At 38.7% G+C, this 8,006-nt stretch overlaps 1 protein-coding gene across 1 annotated transcript in view; it reads right to left on the reverse strand.

Annotated features, from left to right (window-relative positions):
- Nucleotides 1-4,971, reverse strand: part of shroom1 (shroom family member 1) — a 32,272-nt gene extending 27,301 nt beyond the window's left edge. The window contains exon 1 of the mRNA XM_035667143.1: nucleotides 4,785-4,971. The gene's annotated coding sequence lies outside the window, so the exon portion shown is untranslated. The remainder of the gene's footprint in view (nucleotides 1-4,784) is intronic.
- Between the last annotated feature and the right edge of the window lie 3,035 nt (nucleotides 4,972-8,006).

The following is an 8,006-nucleotide window of genomic DNA, read 5'->3' on the forward strand; positions in this document are numbered from 1 at the left end:
TATCAAAATTATCGACTAATCAATTACTCAAAATATAGTTTCAGCCCTAAATTACATAAAATTGTATCATTTCATCTAATTAACTGACTTGCTACTTTTATCTAATATTCACTAAGATGTTTTATTTCACTAACTTAGACGGACATAAAAAAGTGCCAATATCCCAGAGTTACAGCCCAGGTGTTAAAGTCATTCCAGCTCAGACTGGACACACGCAGACACACACACACACACACACACAAAAAGAAGACATCAAGCCTCTACTTCCAGCCATGTCAGACAGCTGTAAATGCCTCTTTTATTAGTCAATATCACAGCCATATTACTGTGACCGTGGCCGGCTCAAGTCTCAGCGACAACCCCTCACCCACACCTTTTCATCAGCGGCTGTGAAAGCTGAGAAGGTCCTCCAGCAGACCTGTTAGCACCGTGTATTATGAAGATACAACTGCACACACACACACACACACACACACACACACACACCATAGTCTGTCTGCCGTTACTCATTTCTCTCTTAAACACACAAAAAGGATGACGAGCTCCGTAGTCCAAACCATTGATTAATGAGTCATAAAAATAATAAAACTTGTATATTACTTATTATTATTATTAACTATTATTGGATTAGTTTTATTTGTTTATTGTCTCTGCAATGTGTTCATATAATTGTATTTTCCCAAAAAAGTAGGGAAAAGGAGAAACAAATAGGTTACACACCCACACACTCACTGTGCACACTTACCCACATGATATATGACACTGCCATGTGAGGGTCCTATAGGGCCACACAATAGTGTAGGTGTGGCCCCAGAAGATAACCAGAACAGGCAGGCAGACAGACATAACCATACACACTTCCCAGCCTGCCCTCAGGGGCTCTCGTATTAGCCAGCGATAACCTCTTTCAGCTATTTGTCTCCTTCTCATCCATCTGCTCCACGGGGCCTGAAGAGGCCCCTCTGTTCGCCTGACAAAAGAAGGAGGATCTGACAATAACTCACAACTGCAGAGCAGAGCGTGGTCAAACCCAGGTAAGGAAAAGCCCTCTAGCCCAGCCTGCTCAAAAGAGCTCTGAAGCGACAACAAAAGGTAGCGAAAGAGAGCGGGGAATGTTAAAAAGTGAAGAATAAGAGGGGGAATGTATCCACATCTGGAGCAGGAAGGTGTTTTTTCCCTTTTAGGCCAATACCTGACGACAACAAAAACAATAAATAAATAAAAGGGTAGAAATTGACTTAAACCTGCATTAATGGAGTTTTTGGGCCACTTGGGAGAGGCAGAAACGTGCTGTAACCACGACACTGACATAAAACCTTTTAAAAGTTGACAAACCTTTCAGCAAACAGTTGCATGTTTACATCCAGCAAACATGGAGCAACATTAGTGTTTGTTTGGAGTTGTGTTTCTGGCTACCTGAGGAAGTCCATTATTCACTCTCCTTTTAGCTTCAGAAGCTCTGTCACTCAGAGTAACCCCGTTGACACTTCACAGTGCATATATTCTTTTGAGCAAATGTCAATATATAAACATTGATTAGAGCAGTTTTCAGTCAAAGTCACAGACAAAACTACACTTCTACTAGCAATCTATTATGGATATATCTATTGTTGATGCCAAAGGTTCTCCACCTCCACATCTAGGACTACCATAAAAAAGCTGAGCTAACAATTGGAAACATCTGCACAAACTCATCTATTAGCTCGATCATGTCTTTATGACGTAGTAATAAAGTTACTGCTGCTTTCATCCTGATTATCAGTAAAGCGATTTAACATCAATGCATTTCCTTATCAGTGATTCCACTTGCAACATGCCTGCTAGTTTCAATAACCTCAGACTTTCTTTCTGTTACTTCCTGCCACTTATTAATCCTGTGGGGGAAATTTCAACGTGATTACAGCATTTTCAAGCGGGGGCTTTTTTCTCTTCCTGTTCGGCGCTCTTAGCTCTTAAGAATGGCATTCCCCCTGATCTCCTTATCAGCGTTTAAAGGGACCTTTCTGGTTTTTACCGCAATGATGTCATGGAACCTAAGTGTACCTGAATACCTGTACGTTACATCACGCACTGTGATCAATGTGCATCCATCGTGTTATCGACCTTTCCGAGGTTGAAACAGAGCATGACGTCAGCACCTTCACAAACCAGGACACCACACCAGTTGCTAACAATCCTACATGCTAATTATAGTTTTATTATATAATATCATAGTATCGCCATGATGGAAGTTCTGAAATATACAGGCACATCTGCATGACACGATGACCTGAGCTCATCTCGTATATCCCCATTCTCCAGTATGTCATCCTGAAAAGTCTGACTTTATTACCCATTAAAACCTTGATAATAATAATAATAATAATAATAATAATAATAATAATAACAACAACAGGTCTAATGGACTTTCAGTCCCCCCCTTGTTATTCCCGTTACTTAAATCGTCCATCCTTACTAAAACACTGCATGGCAAAACCTGGTGGTGCTTGATCACATCAGCTGATTTATATTAAAAAAAAAAAAATTACATGTTAGTCATTCACACATAACATCCTTACAGATCCTCTCTTGTACCTGATTCAGCCGGTCTGAAGTCAATCATTCTTCAATTGAAGAAAAACACTGAATCCCCCATTCCTTAGAATGAGTCATTCACTAAATCAGCTATTTCCCTTAAAGCATTTTTCCTAGAACCAACAATGCCGGTGAAAGAGTCACATAATGCAGGTAGAAAGAAAGAGGTGGAATTACAGCAAGATCACACTTCCTTTATGGGAAAATGTAAAAGGTACAGGTAAGAATACCAGAAACACACCAGAAAAACAAGCTGTTGACTGATTTATAACTCTGGACAGCTTCTGTACATCCCTAACCATTATCTCACTCTGACCCCTTCACTATAAATAAACACATTACAGTGGAAATGATTAAATTACTCAGCGTGAGTAACTGCATAAAGAATTTCTCCACTTTAGTGTTATTTGTATTCATTTGATTCTTAAAATCTGAAAATCAAGTTCAGTTGTTTGCATCACCACTTTCAGCAACATTCTTCCACAAACTAAGTTTTTAGCACGTAATGATTCTCGGCTACTGCCTCCGTGATGGTTCCTTATTGGTGCAGAATCAACATGAACCCATCTGAACTCAACTCACTCTAACTCAGTTCATTCTTGTAGAGGTGGGCTGTGCAAAAGGTCACTGGAAGAATGTAAACAACTGCGTCCAAACCACACACTCAAACACACCAAGAGTAATTTTTCACTGTTAAAAAAAAAAAAAAACCAGACCCACCAAGTCAACAACACATGTAGTCCCAAACACCCTAACTCGAGCTATTCTGAGTCTCTATATGTACTATACACACACTTTTTGTTGTTCACCAATGCTGTGCACACATTTCTTGTTACCTTAGATGGAGAGAAAGAAGAGAAAGAGATCAAGTTTCAACACCCAGGATACGTTTATGTGTAACGGCCCGTGGCTTTGTGACCCTACTCTTATTTTATAGCCTTGCCCAAGTTTTATTTGCCTCCATCTTTTGTTTCCGGCTTCCTTTCTTCTTTAATCTTCCTGCAAACACACAGCAGCTACCCAAGCTATCATGTGTACAACCACCTGAATGTGCAGCAGTTACCAAAATGGGGCACATGTCTTGGCTTTGTGTCAAGTCATCATGCGGCGTGTTGCTGAGTTAGTGCTTCATCTGACAAGTTCAAGCATCCATCTGTGCACAATTATCCAAGCAGTGCAACATTAGAGAGGTTCGGTGATCAACAGGTGTTTTTGGTTGGATGCATCCTTTCCTCGGTGAACATGCGAGTTCCTGTGCATGCGTTTGTGCTGTCGTTACACCATGTACACTCTGCGCTAACGTCACTGCGAGGGCGTCTTCGCAGCCTCCAGGTCAGACTGTGTGGGTGCAGAGGAGTCGAGCCGGGTCGGCGGCCTGAGCCTGGGCGTCCAGCAGCAGCACACAGAGAGGCCAGTGTGCTCCTCCTGCTCCCACCATCTGACCAACGCGCCGCATGAGTGCTTCAGTTTCAGCCACAGCACAAAACACCAGTGTCTGGTTTCCCCCAAAAGCAACCCTGCCACAGCCGTGGCACCTTTTGTTCCCACTTTAAATAAAACATAGTCCAGTCATTAGGTAGAAAGGCCCTCCTGTGCATAATTCAGGGCAAGGTATCAATTTGAGGCCAGGAGATAAGGGTAAGGAAGGACAATGCTATGTTGTTCTCATAATACTGTCAAACACATTGCATGAGTAATGTACAACACAGAGAGTATGGAAATGGCAGTTAAATGTGGTGATAGACAGTAGTTTGTGTTTCTCCTGTCTATTAAAAGGGATGTACATTACCATCATTATAATTTTCCATCAGTCAGGTGTTTCCCCAGAGCACAAGATTAGAAATATATGTTAGGATAAGAAATAAAATTACAATTTTGTCAGAACAAATGATAGAAAATGTAGTAGGAGTTCAACAGGTGTTAGTCTGAGATCAGTATGACCAATAATAAGGGACTATTTGCTACGTTTCCTCCCATCAGAACTGAGAGCAGTTTTATTTCTCTTATTAAACTTAAAACTACAAAAAGAGGTTCAAAATAAAAGATTTCCTTTAGTCCATAAAGCTATCCTATGCCCCTTTTTCTTTTTCTTTTTTGTACGAGAAACAGAGAAAGAAATGGTAAGCAACAGGTTGACAGTTGACAACCGAAACTGAGCAGCCACAGCGATACTGAATGCACCTGCCGCCACCAATGTCGCCTTCACGTACCTGCTGATTCCCGGTCACTTCGCGGTTCTCAACCTGTACTTTTTGTACTTTTGTGTTTCCTCTTCTCGAAATATAACATTAGTAGTGAATACATAAACTTCACTGGGCTAAAATTCACTTTCCTCGCTGTCGGCTGGCGTGTGTCGCATCCCTCGGTAATGAGCTTTCCTTTTTCCTTCGCTCGCAGTCGCAGTGAGCTTACCTTATTCCCTGGAGAGAGAAGCGGATGAAAGGTAATAGAGGAGCGCGTAGACCAATCAGAGGCGGCGGGGGGCGGGCCCTTTGGGGAAACACGACACCCTATTGGTCAGTCGGGGTTAATGGCGGAACAGTGAAAGCAGGAGTTTCTCTGTATTGTTGTGATGTTCAGTTCACTGAAATGAGGAAGAAGATAAAACTAACAGTGAGATATTGCTATGGAGTGTAAGTAAATAAAAAATATTAGTGTTTAAAGTATTATTATTACAGGTAAAAACTGTAAAGAGTCAAATAATAATAATAATAATAATAAAATGTGAAAACACAAAGTGGCCATGAAAAAGCATTACAGTCTACATAAGAGTTAATGTTCCCGGGCCAGCACAATGTGGATTGAAAGGAGCTAATCATTTCTAAGAGGCTCTGCAATGCAAAGCTATATAAACTACTTTGAATACCTTTGTTTTATGCACAGAAAGATTAACGAGACAACATCTGTTTATTATTAAAACTAGACAAACAACTGAGGCTCCACTGTTTGGATGGTTGAGGACACAGTAGAAGAATATTCTTCTAAAGCACCATTGATACTTGTTTGCATCCAGCTGGCGTTATGTTACTCCTTTATTCATTAAAAGATCATTCAGTGTCAGACAGATGGGAACAAGTGCTTTTATGTACATGCACATTTACATTTTATATTAAAGCCAAGGTTTCAATATGTTGAATTGTATGTATGTACAATTAAAGAAGCATTTATAATATAAAAGATTCAATTAACTTGGATTTGGTTTTGTTTTTGACTGCAGTCTCCAGATAGTTAAACTGTATTGTACATTTTTCTCTATATTTAAACCATCAAGCTGATCTTAAAGCCACCTACTATATTGGTGAATGTTTCTTTGTTTTTGTTTTTGCAAATAACTGTTTGTTTGCTGTGACAAAATCTTAAAACCTTCCTCGTTTACAATCCAGAAGGCCTTCAAAATAGCCCAACACTGTTTCAAAGTCACCCTCCTCCCCGGTCATATTAGCATTATTTCAGTACAAGGGATTCTGCTGAAGTTATTGAACGATCAACAACCAAAACACAACATGGTGACTGTGATGACAATCCGGTGATAAGGCTTAAATTGATGGGATTACAGCATTGACAATAGCGACTCATGACCACTTGGTGGCAATTCATTGACTGAGAACTGAAGCACAGACTGAGCTCTCTGTCAGCAGCTGTGTGTGTTGTACCAAGTCCCTTCATGACACACTTTAGAGGGGAGTACTACACTTTTTACTCTATCACATTTATTTAACAGCTGGTGTTACTAGATAGAAGTTATTATAAATGAATTAAAAACCAATGATTAGTTTATAAAATACAATGCATTACAATAAGTTTATTGATCCAACAGTATGTAAAGTTAACTCCATCTTAACCAGCTGCGACATAAAGTGCTGCATACATATTAATGCATAGCTAATAATACAAATTCAATAATGCTTAAATAATAATATGCCAGGAGGATGGAGGATTTTTAATCCAGACATTTCACATGTAATAAGTATTTATATGTTTTGCTATTGCTGAATACTTCCAACAGTGTCCCCTATGCACTGTATTGTATACTGTGTCCTTATTATCCATATTCCAACTTGTGGCCATAGCTCCGCTTTGTAATTTGAGTTTGCAACGTCCTTTTTCTTATTGTTGTTCAAATTCATCCATTAAATTATTATTCACATAATTCATTTGCAATCTAGACAGAGATTTGGACGCTGGCATTTGCTATTTATACTCTAATCGACCAATATCACAGAATTGTTTGAAATTTAAAGTGTAGATGTTTCCAGCTGAAGTCTGTGCCCACAAAAGTTTACATTATGTTGCCTATCAGGCTATGCTATGTATATTAGATATAATGAAAGACTGTAACTTCATTTCCAGCTCCAGAAAAAAAATTAGTTTTTGACCTCTGGTAGCACTATGGAGCACAAGGATGCACAAGCACTTAAAGTAAACACAACTTTAGTTATGTATATATATAGTTATTTATCTATATCCACAGGGCATATTTAAGTTTATTGCTCAGTAAATCAAATAGGGCCTTTTTGCATATTTACCTCTTAAGTTTTACTTTCTTTTTATTTATTTTCCCACGTATAACCTCCTATAGATTTGTCACCATAAAATATCCATATTTAACACGTTATCTGGCTTATTTTTTAGATTTACACAATAAATTAAGACTAAATTAAGCCTTCTTCTGGTTCCTCAAACTAAAAAATCTTGTGTTGTTAAAATAAAATAAGTGACACTCCATTAAACATATCCATATATATTTTATTCTCAATACGGCAAAATACAAAGAATATTCAGGACAGACTCTCATTAGTCACAATTAATACTCACTTCACAAGAATGCTTTTAAATTACATAACCTAAGTTTGAAGATCAAACTCAATGAGTACCTTTAATCATATTGCATCCATCATATATAGTATCTCTATCATCAGTTCTCTTAAAACTAATCCAATTTAGACTATTGTACATAGTGTATGCTGCTGGCCTCACTTCAGAGACGACTTTTAGAAAAAAGGTGTTATACAACATACTGTATAAACTGCTACAACTGTTCTGACCTGTAGAGAAATACCTCTGTTTCAAAAGACATGTTGGACCAATTGTTCAAAAGGGACAAATAGTAAATACATCTCTCTCATGAGGACGAAAACAGACGTGGTTTTACATAACGGACTGTACACACCCATCCATCCATCCCATGAGATCAACAATATACATTTCATGAAAAGTACACGCCCTCCATATCAAATACAGAGAAGACAAAATATTCGCACTTGGATTCTAGAGACATTAATGATTATGTGGCGACCGTGATACTGAGAGACGGTGAAGCAGAAGACAAAGAATACGAGCACAGTAAGAAAAGGACTGAGAAATAAATTTGATATACAGTGTTAAGAGACTGGGATGTCATCTGTAACAGGAAGAAGAAGAAGAGGAAGAAG

This window comes from Morone saxatilis, unplaced genomic scaffold (assembly GCF_004916995.1).
Source record: "Morone saxatilis isolate NCDOM2014 unplaced genomic scaffold, NCSU_SB_2.0 Contig20, whole genome shotgun sequence".
NCBI classification, from domain to species: domain Eukaryota; kingdom Metazoa; phylum Chordata; class Actinopteri; family Moronidae; genus Morone; species Morone saxatilis.